Source organism: Halichoeres trimaculatus, unplaced genomic scaffold (assembly GCF_033239565.1).
Source record: "Halichoeres trimaculatus isolate MK-OKI-2021-1 unplaced genomic scaffold, fHalTri1.1 fHalTri1_scaffold_16, whole genome shotgun sequence".
In the NCBI taxonomy this organism is placed as follows: Eukaryota; Metazoa; Chordata; class Actinopteri; order Labriformes; family Labridae; genus Halichoeres; species Halichoeres trimaculatus.
Window position 1 is genome coordinate 8,689,912 of NW_027437194.1, and position 16,369 is coordinate 8,706,280.

At 40.4% G+C, this 16,369-nt stretch overlaps 1 protein-coding gene across 2 annotated transcripts in view; it reads right to left on the minus strand.

Annotated features, from left to right (window-relative positions):
* The window catches only part of lhfpl2a (LHFPL tetraspan subfamily member 2a), a 58,170-nt gene that overhangs the window by 18,266 nt on the left and 23,535 nt on the right, over positions 1-16,369 (minus strand). The window contains exon 2 of one of the 2 annotated variants that reach the window (XM_074690089.1): positions 15,256-15,332. The gene's annotated coding sequence lies outside the window, so the exon portion shown is untranslated. Of the gene's footprint in view, positions 1-2,111; positions 2,220-15,255; positions 15,333-16,369 lie in introns of those variants that run through there. The other variant, XM_074690091.1, reaches the window with a different exon arrangement.

A 16,369-nucleotide genomic window follows, 5' to 3' on the forward strand; every position in this document is an offset into this window, starting at 1 on the left:
GCAAATTTTGCATGAGGGCAAATGGTCTGATTTTCAGTGGCAACAATGCCAAACACACATCCCAGTATAGATAAATGCACTCACTTAAGGTTGTGCAGTAGGTGTAACAAAAATTAAGCCACCATTATGACGCTTCTGAACCCTGTCAATTGAATGGAATTGATAAGGGAATTGATTAGCAAAAAGATTAAAGATATCAATTCTTTGATGGAACTGTTAATGATTCTCAACTGGAATTGGTTTTTGATTTCCATCCCTAGTATCGTCATAAAATGTTGTAAGTCATTTAAAACATGTCAACACTTGTGACTGAATTCTACTATATCTTGCCCTAATGATGGCATAATAGTTAAAAAAATCAGGTATTACTAGAAATATGCAGAATGAATCATCTTTATGTCAGCGTCTCTACATAGGCTACCTATAAAATCTTGAATAGAGTGAAAAACCCTCCTTTAAAACAGCTCTGAATGGCATTGGACCATCCTATCTTAAAGAGTTCATCCTTCCGTATTATTACAATCCACTCATTACTGTCAACATTGGTCACTTAAAGCCAACTATTTTCTTCTCTTATAGTTACAAAACAGTAAAAAGTAACTATTCAAGAATGGGTGTAGGGGTTATCTCCTGGGGACCATACATATCTGGATCTAATGTCACAGTATTCCAAGAAATAATAGTCAACACTTATAAAACAGGTATATTGACCTCACAACAGTTAAAGGGTACTTAAATCTCTAAGATATATCCCCTGGGGATCATGAATATTAACACCTAGCCTTCATGGTAATCTGATAAAATACTTTTGACTGTCTGCTAGTCATGATGTTGCAAGGGACATTGAATGCTTATAAACTAAAAAGAAAATATGAACCTTGTGGTTGCACAATAGATAAGTCATGAGGGGAACATGAGTATTTACATCAATCTGTCATTGTAATCTTATAAATTCAATTTTTCATACTCATAGTTGCATATCAGTAGGTTGTAAGGGATTGTTTGAAAGCTACTAGATTAATCCACATACATGTCAAATATCGTTGCAATCCACTTAAATACTTTCAGCAGTTGTCAGTTAAATTAAAAGATAATAACCTCTTGGTGACCTTAAAGCATCACATGAAAATTCTGGAAGAGTACCAAAAGGTTGGGTGGTTTCAGCCTCTGGGGACAATGAATACTAGGCTTACAATAGTTGTAGAGAGATTTCAAAGGGGATCAAAGTGCTGGATCCACTCAAAAATCCATCAGTTTCGTCATCTTCATACCAATGGTACTACTTCATGCTGAAGTGCAAAACTCTGAGTCAGAGTGTCCACTCAGCCTTTCTCTTATCAGGGCGACAAAACAGCAGGAAACGCCTTTCCACGCTGCTGCTGACAGGAAACAATCTACATATGTATGGACATGCCATGAGCAGAGGAACGCGTCACTATGGAAACTGTTTGTTTAGAGCTGGACGGGGTTTAGGGGGAGTTTACGGTGCGTTTGCATGCTGAGCAGAGGGAGAATGGATGTATGGAGGAGCTTCTCCAACCTGACAGGAGTGAATTTCATCCTTTACTTTACACCTCTTTAGCCTTACGTGACCTACCAGAGAAAAATAAGTTTCAAACACAGGGAGACAAGCTGTTTGAATAAAAAGAGCCTGCAGCTAACTTAAAGGGGGTGCTGATCGTCCAGGTCCAAAAATGCCTCCAATGACCCTAAAGGGATCTGAAACTGCTCAGTGAACTGTCAAAGCGCAGGTTTGTAGTTCGCTCTCTGGCTTTGCATCATTTCAAGCATCAGTGCAGGCAAATGAAGACAGCGAAGTCTTGGCATTGCAGACATTATTTAAGGAAAATTGCACACTCTAATAGTAATAATAGCAGCTCACAACAAAAGAGACCCAGGTCAGGTTTTCCACTGTGAGAGGAGCCAGCGTTTCCAAACACTTCTGCACATCTGTTCAGCATCCAGGAGCTCTGAGGCGCCAGCAAACCTCTGATTCAGACCTGAATATCACATTTAGATCTCATTACATCCAAAAGAAATTAGCTGTTAGCGAAGAGACGATAAAGCAGACTCTAGAAGTCAACAAAGAGGAAGTAAGACAATAGTCTAACCTGTCTCCATTGGTCTGAGTGTAGTCCAGCTCTCCTGGAGATGTGGCTCCTCTGCCCTGTCTCTCCTCCTCTGCTCACACACTTTAACGTCTCCCTCTCTCACTCTCTTCCTCTGACTCCCAAACTCCTCCCCACCTCCCGTCGCTCCTCCTCTAAGGACCCGCTATGTCTCCCCTGATTGGCTGGAGCTAACATTTAGAGCCACACGTCTTGAGAGAGTCCACATGGTGGCCATATTTCGGAGCAGAATCTGGGTTAAAATAACAAGAGCTGGAGCTGCAGAGGGTCTCTCCTCCTCCTCCTCTTCCTCTTCTCTCTGTTTCAGTTTCTCTCACCTTCTCTTTCTCTGACTCCTTCAGCCAAAACAAACAGCTTATTATCAGCATAAATGCATTTTCACTTCCTTTACAGAAAACAATTAGGAGCACTTACTCTGTTAATAAACTGCTAAAAAATGTAAGTGTATTTTTATTTAGACTATTCAAATATCTGTTTAGTCTAACCTTGACTATTAGTGCATAAAAACTTAAAAAAAATAATAATAAAAAAAAAAAAACTGTTTTTCATTTTTTTTTAGTTTTTTCTTACTGTTGTTACAGTAGTTTTTATTTTTTCTGTAGATAAAAATCTGGGAATTTACTCCAGCATCAGTCTAAAGAGAACTTGTAATGGCTGTTTCTGTGTTGTTTTGGCTATAAGGTAAACTTTAAAGCTCCTGTGAAGATTTTTTTACTAGTTTTGAAACAGACTGGTTATAAACAGTGACCCTTTTTAATGACATATCAAGGCGAACTAGACCCTAAGCAAAAAGAAACACAGCTCCTATACTGTAATTTACATGTGTAATATGATGTGAGGAGGTAGCAGACGGGAAGATTAGAAGCGTGTTAAAGAAAGCACATTTTAATGTTTTTCAGCATCAAATATTTAAATGACTTCAATAAAGGAAATAAAAAAGAATACAAACATTAATGGGATAAGATGGGCAGAGTTCTTAGAGGTGTCACTTTGTCCACAAGGGGCGCCAAAAGTGTCTCACAGAAGCTTTAAGTAAACCCGGACAGAAAATTCTGATTCACACCAAGTAGCAACCCTCAGGTCCATGCAGAGGGGCAAACAAGTTACAGTTCCTGAAGTGTCCACTTGAGGCTGGCTGCAAACTGTTCCTCTAGTTTTTTACTCTTCATTTTTACAATCCAGAAAAAGTAGCCCTCTTCTATAATCAGCCCATCTTAATTCTTATGTAGCGCCAAAAGAATCTCAAGAAGCTTTCCATAACATTCACAGGTCTTAACCAGTTCCTGGTTTAAAATGGGGCAAAGGAATCTCCATTAGACCTGATGTTTGGTGTTTTGTCTCTTTTGATCTGGTCTGATTAGGCTAATACTGGAATGTAAGGGTGATTTTTTGTTGATGCTGTCAATTTGACTTTATTAAGGGTTAATGTTAGGGATGCACCGATCCAAATTTTATGGTTCTGATACCAATACCTATACCTATACCTGGGCTTTGGGTATTGGCCTATATTAATACTGATCTGTTACCAGTGTTAAATAATAACCTGCATGCCCTTCTGTAGGATAAGACTGGAAAGTTTTTAGGTAAAAGGCAAAAAATGAGTATATGGAGTTACTGAAGTTAATATTTATCTAAACTATAAAATATCTAAATGTCTACCAGCAGTTTGGTAAAAACCATGCTTCAGAATGTGCAAAAATTCAATTCTAACATTTCTTTTAACCTGTAGACTGATAAATTAGCAAAACAAAGAAAGTGCATCAGAGGTAACATTCCAAATCAAGAATCCAAGACCACCAGTAAAAAAAGTAAAGGGGGAAAGCACCGTAGATTAGCCCCTTTACACCGATACCGATCCAGCTTTGAGGGGCACTGATCCACTGATACCTGATACCTGGATCAGTATCGGTGCATCCCTGGTTAAAGCTAGGCATAAAATTACATAATAACCCTTTATCACCTAAATGCCATACAGGCCACCTGGACTTATTTTTGTTATAGTCCCTGAAAGCTGTTTCAGGAACTGTTTGATTTTCTTCTCTTGCCACTATAGCTGAAGAGTTACGGTAATAAGAACAGAGCATCAATCATTGCCTGTGATTGTAACACCGCTGCACATGGATTCCTGTGAAGTACCGTAACACCCTGGATATCCCTGTCTATTTTTTTTAAGGCGCCTTTGAGTTGCTTGCCCAAATGGTCCAAGAGTTACGGTAATTTAAAGAGCACATGTAAAAAAGGAGCACCAGCACTCAGATGGGTTTTTAAGTGATGGACGGCCTGACTGAATTGACAGTCAGGCTCACCTCAATTCTTGCTCTACACTTGTTTCAAAGTTGTGAAAAAGTTAGGTTGTTTGGCTTAGTTCAAGGTTAAAATCTTGATCTCCTTCTTGTATATTGGATTAGAAGTTTGGACACACCATACTGTGTTACTTTTAACATTTCCAGCCCCCAAAGTTTCTCTAAGTACAGTTAAAGTGATGTTTTTGCACTTAAACCAAGCATATTCTTCCTACAGTGAAGCAGGCCTTGTTCCTCCCACTATAAAACCACTACATGGATCAGATCACACACAGATTGTCTTACACCCCTCCTCAGTTAACAGCCGCTCTCTGACTGCCAGATGAGATAGCTGCTGGATGCCCGGTTAACTGCCTGATGGAGCAGATGGTTTACTGTCGGACTAATGGATTACCTCTGTGGCTGCTGGGAGCAAAGTGTCCCAGGGTTGCTTACAGCAGCAGCAGCAGCGGCGGGTGCATTCGTCCAAACTCTGCAGTCAGCTCCAGCGTTTGTCTGACTCTTGTGTTTGCTCGCAGACAAATGAGTTCCATATGAAGACGGAGAGATGGGGGCCGACTGAAACAGGAAGAGATGCTGATAGACCAGCCAGATATTTAAAGGCAGCGTGGAAAGCCAAGAGGAAGAGGCCGGTCTTATCAGTCCGAATGGAAGTTCAAAAGTAGGTCCCCTTAACCCAGAAGCTTTTACCCTGGAGCTAATAAACCTTCTCCTTTGACCCGTTTCTAATAAACCCTGGTGACTCATCCACACCCTGTGGTTTTCAGCTGGATGGGAAGAGGTTAATTGGCCATTTTAAAGCCACACAAGGTCTCCTTAAATTTCTGCAATATCTGGAAAAGAGCTCTTTCTCTGCAAAACAACAAGAGCTGCTAGCTCAGCCTTAATCCCTCAGATATTTTTTCCTTGTTGTTCACCAATCCTAAAGTTTACAACCCAAATGAATGAGTTTTCATACGACTGTAGCTTTTGCTGAGTTTAATAAATGAGTTATCTGTTAGAGGCAGCTGGCTCTAAATGGACTCTTTGTAACAGCTGATGTTTCTGATTTAGAGATATAGATACAGATCACACAGACACTGACCACAGATCATGTTACAGCCGTCTGTGAGATTTCTCCTGGCAGCCTCAGGAGCTCAGACACATCGCAGACCCTCACATCAAAGACCGGAGGATCAGACAAAAACAGCCGGCACAGATCCTCTGCACTCACGATTGTTGCAGCACGTTTAACTGAACCATCATTCAAGCTAGTTCGACAGAAAGTCCGGCTGGTGCTTCATCTCTCTGTGTCAAACTCTGATCAATAGGATCTCACAGATCAGAGGAAAGCTGGTGAGTGTGAAGGAAAACAGAGTGGAAACTGATAACAGCCAGATAACAGGTGGGGTGGAAGAAATCCACTCGACAGCTCAGCTCAGACATGAATGAAGGGCAGCTTTTGTTAAGTGACTGAAAACATGAAAATCTGTTTTTATTTTACCAATGAACTTGTTTCAACCACAAAATACCATAAACACTCATTTTATATTTGGACCTAAAAGACAGATATCTCTAATGACTTCTCGTTCAAGCATCCAAACATGAAACAGAAACAATTAACTTTTCACTTCACATAAAATCTGGCAACCATTTTTTAAAATAATTAATTAGACAACAGCTTTTCTTCATTCAGTGTTTAGGGAATAGAATGTTACAAATAATAAGTTCATTTTATAGAAACTTGTTGAATATTTAAATGTCTTATGCGTCCAATATTTGTTAAAGAATGCAGTCCCCTTACAAAATGATAGGATAGAATATAGTACGATATTATCCAATATGACACAGTACAAAGTTTTCGATGAGATACAGTAGGATACAATACAGAATGGTATTATATGATACAGTACGTAACAATTTAATGAGATTCTTCAGAAACAATACCGTCGATACAATACAAGACTTTAAGATACAGTAAATTAAGATATAATGCTATAAGGTACAATATGAAACAGTACAATAGGCTACAATACAATCCAGTATGACAAGATAGAGTGAGGTATAGGGACAATACTATCCTAGAAGATCGGAAACCATAATACAGGGACACAAAACGTATGGTGCATTTATGATATGTTTCAACATGATATGTCACGGCATGATTCGTCACCACATGATACATCAAATCACACCACAATACGTTATGATGCAATACGTTAATTCACGATAAGTTTTGTTACGTCACAGTGTGTCACATTACATTGCCATAAAATATGCCATGTCATGTTTTGATACAGTATGATAAGAGAGACTGTAAAAAAAAAATGGATGTAATCTTGCTTGGCTTGAGGTGAAGTTGCCACAGTAACTCCTCCCCCTGGTGGCAATATAGGTAAAAAAATCCATCTCCCCAGCCATTCTAGATGGGCTGTGGTCAAGCTTTAAAAAATTAATACACCTCATAGAAATGTTTCTCACATCCGTTTGTTGTGGCGAAATGAAGATGATATTAGGCTGCCTTATATTCAAGTCCTCTTCATTTCTAACAAGTTTTGTTTTCATTAGTTATACAAGGTTAAAAACAAGCCTTTACGTCACATTCAACAATAATTGGCAGCTGCCATTCTTATGTATTTTTATTTGGAATTGTAGAATATGTCAGGAGGGAGAGCCAAGAAGAGATTAGACTCTAAAAAAAAAAAAATTATAATGTTTGTCACCCTCACGGCTCCACTGAGATTCTCTGAGTCCCTCATAGCCTCTACTGCACAGACTCTGGCTGCCAATGGCAGCGCCTGTGATGGGGGTACTTTGGCTTTAAAGCCATACAATGGTACAATGGCAGTGCTACGCTGTCCACTCTATTATAAAGTCAGTGGTTAAGATTCCATACAATTTAACATGATGAGACAAGACTTGAGAAAACACAACACATCTGCATACAATAGTCCCAAAAGATGGCATTTTCACGATTTATTTAAAAGGTATCAAGGGACCAAATTCAACGTGTAAGCTATAGAGACAACATTAAGTCATTAAATTTTTATTTGAGAGGGTTAAATTTTGCCTTCTTCCTGCTCTACACCTGGGTTACTTTATTTACTGTTCAATAAGTAACATGCTTTTTGAAATGAAGGAACCTGAGATTTAACCCTAACAGGGAACACACTGGATGATATACAAGGCGTAGGTCTTTCTGTATAAACACTTTTCTTGTTGAGATAAAGTAAAGTTATAAACTTAGAGATAAACAGTTAACTGTGTGTATGTGCAGTTGTTTCATGTTACCTCAGGTGTGTGCAGAGGCCTTGGCTCAATAAAGCCGTAAAGTCTGAAGCAGGAAGGAAGTGATTTCATTTTACACAAACCAAATGTCTGATTTTGGCTCGTGTTGACCCACATTGTTTCCGGACGTGCCTCGGATATCTGAATGAGAGTTTTATCTCCACCTGTTTCCAGTCTGAGCTGCATGAACCTGTTACATCATTCTGTTATCAAACCAGCCTGAAGACGGTTCATCTGCATGGTTCCCTTTTTAAAGCCGAGTGGTGAGGGAAGACACGACAGCCCAGAGATGAACAGATGGAATATTTGGCTCGGAGAAGTTTCCAGTTGTGGTGGATTATAATGACAGCTCACTGTGTGGTGAAGTCAGATGTGGATTACAAGAAAAACTCTGTCCAGAGCAAAACAAACGGCAGAGCTGATGTTTGCATTCAAACCGTACACCCTTTTCTTTTTAACTTTGAGAAATGTCAGGTATGTGAAGTCACCGAAGAATAAGTTAAGCATTAAACAGATAGACAAACACAGAGGAGTTGTCACTGCTCAGTTCCTTCTCGTGCAGTCAGAGAAACCTGAGCTGAGGCTGAACGCCACAGAGGGAGCAGCTACGACCATCTGGCCACTTCAAGGCTCCAGCTGCATTTAGGGCCCATCAGTAGGCATGAGGAGGCAGATGTTTAACATCCAGCTCATGGCCTGAGGAGGGCTGGGTGGGGCCTCAAACTTATACATTAACTCCTGGTTCTTACAAGTAACTTTTTGGTCAATGACTTTCTGAAAAATAATCATCTTAATTCATAAATATCTGTCTTGAACAAGGAAGAAACTTTCTTGAGAAACTCAAGTTTTCCTTTGTCATCTAAACATAAGCCTCCTCCGAAGCTCTTAACTAGATGAAGTTTCAACAAAGTTTATATTTTTGTTCGTCTCATACTCTTACACCTTGTGTCAATATGGCTCTGGTATTACAAGTTTAATCACTAACTGTTCCTGCTGGATATGAATGGAAACAGTCAATTCAAGAAAGTGTGACAATTTAAAGAAACTATGGCGCAAACTTTTGGAGATTATTGGAGGCTTGTGCATATAGAAACACTTTTAATAACCTTTAATTATCTAAAAAGTTGATTACAACTTAAATACTGGTCCTATATACTGTTACTAATTGATCAGGGTGGTATTTTATGAAGTCATGAAGTCATAATGATGCATTAAAAAAAAAGATAGTACGCAACAAAGAAACTAGACGTTTTAGAAGGCTGGTTTAGTTAAGACTCCCCAGTGTTGAAACTTTTAGAAATGATGAAAAAACCATCTGGAGATTAATGGAGGCTTTAAGATGAAAGGTACTCTTTATACCTTTATTTATCTAAAAAGTTGGCTCCATCCAAAATACCGGTCCAAATACTGCGACTACATAGGTATGGAGGTGGCAGAAGAGGACGGCACTATAAGAATCATGCAGCGACTACTTTAATCCAACAGGGCCACTTGCGGCCATTTCTAACAGCTTTTCCCTTTCATCAGGTTAAATTGTGCAATTCAAGAAAACTTTGTTAAACTTTAAAGAAAAAAAACTTTCAGAAAGTTTGTTTGAATTATTAAAAAGACTCCTACACAACAAGTGACCTGAGAAGACTGGGGACAAGTCCAGGTCAACTGGCATTGTTGCACCCCACACTGTATAAGCTTAAGTCACTTGAATTTCTACTGTCAAAGGATGGTAAAGATACCAAAAATAAGTAGTGGCTGAAAGTTGTAAAAATGGATAAACACAAACCTAAGATTGACCTCTTTTTGTGATAAACAGCTGCCAAACACAAAAAAGAAGAAATGCTAAAATAACTCTAGCCCACAGAAGTAAAATCAGACTCTGCTGCGCCAGAAATGGACAAATATAGTAGAAACACACCATATTTATCGCTGACTGAAACTGAAACTGGTCCCTGATGTACAACAGCACAGCCATTTTACATTAGGTATTAGAAGACACGATCGTATACTTCACAAAAACATGGATGACACCTCTCCACCTCCTCTCACTGCAAAAAAGTGAAAGAAAAGTTCCCTCCACAGCCATCGCCGTGCTGCATGAAGTGTTTTCTACTGTTCCATATCCACTGACAACGTTTACACCAACTTCATAAAACAACAGCTGAGGTCTGGACACAGATACTCTCCCCTCCTCAAGTCATGCCACATCATTTTTTACCATCACGCTCACGTCAACGCTGCCTCCACTGCAGCACATCTCGGTGTGGGAGAGTTATCTCCGAGGCTTATTTTGCTAATTTATGAACTTGGTGGGGAGTGCAGCTGGAGCATAAACACACGGATGTGTTGAAGGTGAGGAAATCCCAACACTGAGCTCCGGGGGAAGCGGGACGGGAGCGTGGGAAAGAGAGAAGCAGGGAAAAGAGGGATAATGGTGCAGAGAGCTGAGTGTTAAACAGATCCCATAGCTTTAAATCTGAGGGGAGTTCACCTGCAAGAGGTGTGGAGCGAACATGTCCAGGAGTTATAACACCTCAGGAGAAGATCGGGGAGTCCATAAGAGCCTTATGAGGAAAAAGAAAACACTTCCATTCATCCCAGGAGTCTTATTTGAGTCTGAACACATACATGGAGCATAATAAAAACACAGCAGAGCAATGAACACATGAACACATGTGGAGCCGGGCACACTAAACATGCACACCTCCATTTGATCGCAGCGCGAGTGGTCAGCTGTTCCCCGTGGAAACATCTGTTCATACACTCGGAGCGGCTGGGTGTCAGCGGCTGTGAGCTGTGAGGTGGAGGTGACGGGATAATTCTCCAGCAGAGCCTCCGAGGAGGAGGAAGGCGGAGGTCAACAGACCCTCGTCTCCTCGTGTTGACCATAACAGCCCTCGTATGGCGGGCCCGCGGCACCAGGGTTAAGAGGGTGATGGAAAACAAAGAGAGTGTGACGTTTCACAGGCCGGGCTCAAAGTGGGTGGCCGAGTGGACCAGAACAGACAAGTGAGGCGAGGTGGGGGCGGAGGATAGCTGTGAAAAGATTGTTCTCTGCTGCTGGTGCTGCATTAACTCTGGATGTCATTTCTGAGCAGTCACACATCAGCCGAGCTGAGGATTAAAGAGAGATAACACACACAGGGTGATAAAAAACAGTCCAAATGCTTGTTGTGTGAAAACAGAAAGAGAGGCGCGTCTTGCTTGACCACAAACAGGCACTTTAGACATTTATCTGGTGCAGAATTTATCTTCATTTGGAGAGAAAAACAAAGAGGAGTTATACTCTGTTTAATACTTGAACGCTCTTAGTCTTATTTTATTTTGAGCCACACTGGCAGCTTTTGGTCCAAGAAGACACAAACCAAAACTACCTCATTAGACCAAATAAAAGCCTCTCAAGTAAAGCAAAGTAAAAGAAGAAAAACAGGTCAATAGATGAAATATAAGATGCATACAAGTGCAAAAAACAAAGCAAAGACACCACTCATGCTGGGCTTACAGTCAAGGAAGGAGAAACCACGGTATTTTGGGGTAATAAACCCATTAACTAACAACTAGATGATGGAGCATATTAGCTACTTGAGCACACTATACTTAAAAGTTAGAAAAGGATGATCTACAATTTCTCATATTAGCACGTCAATGTTGTTTTTTAGTGTGTTTACTGACATCAAACTAACTGTCTGAACTGTAACTTGTAGGCATCAACATGTTAGCGGGAGTATGTTAGCATGCGGACAATTAGGGATGGATACCGAATTAGAAACTTTTATAGGTACTGACCTAATTCCCGGAACCAATTCACGTAAAATCAAAAGGTACCATGTTTAGGTACCTAAATGCATCCTGGTGACTGTGAGGAGGTGGAAAAGTAGGTGATTTTCCATGCTGGACATGAACACAGCATTGCAAGGTTATATTGAAGAATAAATACATTAAATTGAAAAAATGTAATATTTTATTATCAAGCACATTTATATTATTTACCACATAAACACAGAAAAGTACTGAAAAATGGTACCGTTGAGTACCGGTACCAATTGCCAGGTACCAGGTATCGGTACCATATCGTTTCAAATGTGAAAGATACCCATCCCTACCAACAATAAAATGTAGCTTCACTGATGCTAGATGCTAACATGTATACAAAGTGTTCCTCTTCCACTGGCATCTAAAAACAATCAGGCAGCATGTCAACAACAAATCTTATATCATTGTTGATATGTTTGAACGTCCTAAAAGAGAAAAAATATAAACATGCTAGTGTTGAGATTTTTTGCAGTTATCTCAGAATCTTAAACATTTTATTACCGAGGGAAAATTGGGTCAGTTTAGCGACCATCAATCACAATAATCTAAGGACAGTAAAGTATTAATAGAAAGTAGATAAGTATAATGACTTTAGCTTAAGGCAAAATACACAATATGCAGCATTAGAAGTGTTAGCATGGCTGTAGATACATTTTCCCATTAAGGCAGCCTTAAGCACTAAGCATTAAGGGATGCTACAAGTGGGTAAACTAGTCTAAAAGTGAGGAAATCCTTAGACAAAAGTCTAAATTTAGCACAACGTATGTGGCCAAACACAGGACTGAAGAGTCTGAAGGTAAATAATGTTAAACTTGTTTGCAAAGTGTAGCCAACACTAGCAGAGTTAGCACCGTTTAAGTCTTCCTCACAGGTTAACATCCACATGTCTATGCTGGATGAGTGGTTATCAGATTAAGCAGACAGCCTACATACAAAGCCACAAAAATGAAGATTTTGAACAAAGTGTCATGAAATATTTATATTTTCCCTCCTATTGTCCTCTGACAGCTGCCTGAGGAGCTCCAGCACCTCTCTGTAGTCTCCCACTAAGCCCTGAGTCCAAACACAGTCTCCATAATACTTAAACCTTTCCAGCCCCACCTTCACCCTGCAAACAGCCCCGGGGCCATAAACATAGGGGGGTAACAGCAGAGAAGTCCCTCTACTCCAAACCCCTCAAACTTCTCCAGACTCAGGAAATCCATCACTCTGCTGAGCTGGTTGGGACGGTATTTGGCCCTCTCCTCTGGGGGGTTAACAGCATTGTTCTCACTGTGTTTTGTGCTCTGGATGAGAGCAGTTTAATCCCAACTTCCCTGCGGCTGTGACACGGACTCCCCCCCTGCAAACCGAGACCTGGCTGGTTGCTTTATCTGAACACCCCTGGGGGGCAGAGACGTGGCCGGTGTGGGCAAACGGAGATAAAACCTGATACTCTGCTGAAAATCTAACGTAAGCACCGTCCAGGAAAGCTGGCACCGGAGCCCTCTAGGGTTTCAGATAATAAAAGTATCCAGTAAAATCATCTGTCTTGCCAAAATCCTGTTAACGGCTTGTGTAGGCGGAAAAGACACGAGCAATGGAGACAAATGACAAGTGAAAAGGAGACGCTGAGGACAAAACAAAGAGGTGGAAAGCTGAGAAATGAAGAAGTGTGTTGCTTTTGTCTGGATGGTTTTGGGGGAGGAAAGTGAGATGTGAAACTCCTTTCTCTCAGGGACAAAAAGAGGAGTGTTTTTCTTGTGAGAGATCTCACAAATCCTGTCAGAAATCCTGCAGAGACAGAGGGAAAATCTGTCTGGATAAGAGCTGACATGGCAGGGCGGATGAAAACACTGAAGTCATATTTCAGGCATGGGTGAGACATCTCTGGAGATCAAAACAGAAGCTTTTAAAGAGTGTTTGAACATTAAAGATGAAATTGACAGATTAAAGCTCAGCTGGATGTCTGTTTCCGTTGTCAAATCTCGACAAAAACAAGAATGAGATAACAGGAAGCTGACACCAACAGAGTCTCTGTATTTATACAGGACAGTGACAAATGATCATGCTGTTTGTTCACTCAGCAGGGGTGGGTTTCCACTTTGAAATGACCTTCACAGGTGGTCCCTGCTCATTATTTCACAGCCCATTGTCTCTCTACATATTGGAAAAACACGCAACCTCCGACCTCAGTCTTCATCCAGATGTAAACAAAGTGTGCAGCCTGCAGGAGTCAGCATGCATGGCAGATAATGGCAATACAGGATGAGAGTAGAGGTGCTCAGGATGCTGAGTAACTTTCAGGTTACTACAGGTTAAAGGAGATTGACAGAAACTGAGGAGGACAGGGACTACTGAGCGGTTGTAGGGTCACAATGTTCATCAAATATCAAACATATCTAACTCCAACCTGACTTTGTCCAGACTCTTCCTGCTGACCCCTTTGTAGTGTTTTTAGTGTTTTTTCCAGCTCAACTTTACAGAAGCAACCTTTATATCCAAACTTTCCTCATTTTGAACCTGCAAGAGGGTCAAAACAAGCCGACCCAGGCGCTGAGTGATGTGAGATAACACCTGGCCGGAACAATGGGCGCCAAAGCCTCAGCTTGTGTTTCCACTCATAACAAACAGGTGACAGGAAGTGAAATAATATCACCACAAGAAAAGCAGGAAACTGTGTTAGTGTTTGTTGTTGGTCCACACAAAAACCAAAGAGTCTCACATCTTCTGAAGGAAGAGAGTGAGGCGGAAGTGAAGCCTGGTTTCAGTTTGAACAAAGACTTCATCTCTAGCCGTTTGGGAAAAATCACGAAGTGGGTCTGCTGACTTCTACTTCTTCTTCTATTCTACTGAGAGGTGTGTTAATCTCGGAATAATGGCCCTCTGTGTTAAATATTAAAAAAAAAAAAAAACTCACCATTATCAGCAGTTTGAAAGATGTTGAGAAAATAATACCATGCTTTTATTTTGAAGGGGATTTTTTATGATTGGGAATGACATCTATTCACACACTCATACACAGTGAAACCCAATTACAACAAAGATAAACCTGCTGAGTACTTTTGACGATTTCAGGACCTGAGGATGTCATAAAAGTGTCTTCATTTGAATATATCCCTTGATTTCAGTCTTTAATAAAGGATGATGGTGGATCCTGAAACCAGACCAGCTCTGGCATCTGGTAAAAATAAGACGCTTGTGTGGCTGATGCATCAAAAACTGACTTGCCGGAGACGCAGCAAGATCATAACAGGGCCTATCCAGTGGGAGTTGACACAATTACTTGAATAGAAGCCTATCGGATCTGGAGTCGTCACATGACAGAGCAGAGTTCGACATAAGACGCATCTGGTGTATTTTTGCCGTTAAAAACTGTAATGACTCTGTAGTGGAAGTCACCATACTGGCCCAAAATCATCAAATCACATCTAAAAAACACTCTTTGTGAACTCATTCAGTCATTTGATCCTCAAATGCAGGCTCAAACTGAACCATGCAAAGAGTAAACTAAATAAAAACACGATCAAGAAGTTCTTTGTGACTTTAAATGTCAAAAATTTCACATTTGGTTTTTGAAACACATTGCAAAGCACCCAGACCCACAAGAAACTGCACTCAAAACTCCAAAAACGCAGTGTTGAATGATACTTACAGAGCTTCAAGTGTCTTAAAATTAATGAAATTTCCTTAAAAAAGTATGAGTGCATCAAAGTGTGAGTGAGGAAAGTGTAAGGGAAGAGGAAGTGAAGGAACTCAAATTAACCGACCTTTCGTGTGGAATGTCGTGGCAGTTGCTGTGATGAACCCTCAGCTGGATCTAAATGATGTCAGAGTCTTCTCCAACCTGCAGGTAGAGCAGAAACAATGCAGCCATGAGTCCAAATCACAAAACCACACCATCTCCAGAGAGCTCCACTTCAGTCAGAGACGGCTCTGCAGATAAACGAGCGACTCTTCCTCCCCTCGCTGGTATTTTCCATCCAAACCTGAGACACATGTACGTATGTGAGCATGTGTGCACCTGGAGAAAACCTTTAAACTGTTTCACGTGTTCATAAAAAAAGAAGGAAAAACAGAGACGCTGATGTCTGCAGTCCTCGTTTGACAGGCATGACGTGGGTCTCTGTGGCTGAGTTACATAATGATCAGAACAAACAACAACACTCATTCAGATTGTATTTAAAGTCAGTCAGACGGATAAGTCATGAGCTCTGTGTGAAAGAGGCTTTAAAGACCACAATGAGTGCACGCTCATTTTCCCATGTCCTTATAATCTCTGTGTTTCTGAATTTCTACTCCTGACAATCAGAAAACTTTGAATCTTAAACTCCCTTTCTGAGAAACTCTGGCACAAACTTTCTTCTTTGCAATAACAGCAGCAAGGTCGAATGCTGCCCAACTTTTTTAGGCTCCATCTTGAGTATATTAAGCTGAGATTGTCAAGACATCAATCAGTAGGGCTTAGGCGATATGCTATTTTAGGGTGCTGATTCAATTTGAATTGCAATTCTTTGATATTTACGATTATCGCAATTTTTAGTTTGCTTTTTAAAACAAAGTCCATATGAAAAAGTTAACTGATGATCATTATTTCCACAGACTATATCAGGAGCCATATTTTCCCATAAAATGCACATTACATGAGTCGGAGAGAAACATTTCACCTTCTGCTGAAGAAAATTGGTAATTTTTTTCCAATCCAGTTTATAAACAAAGACTGAAATGACATTGTCTAACAAAAAAATCCATATATATCAGATGTTGATTTTTTTCTTCCAACCATATCAATCAGAGAACGTAGCAGAACTTTAACATGGAAGCACGACTAGCATAGAAATCACACTGCCAACTAGAGTTTAGGGGGAGTACTGCAGAGCGACA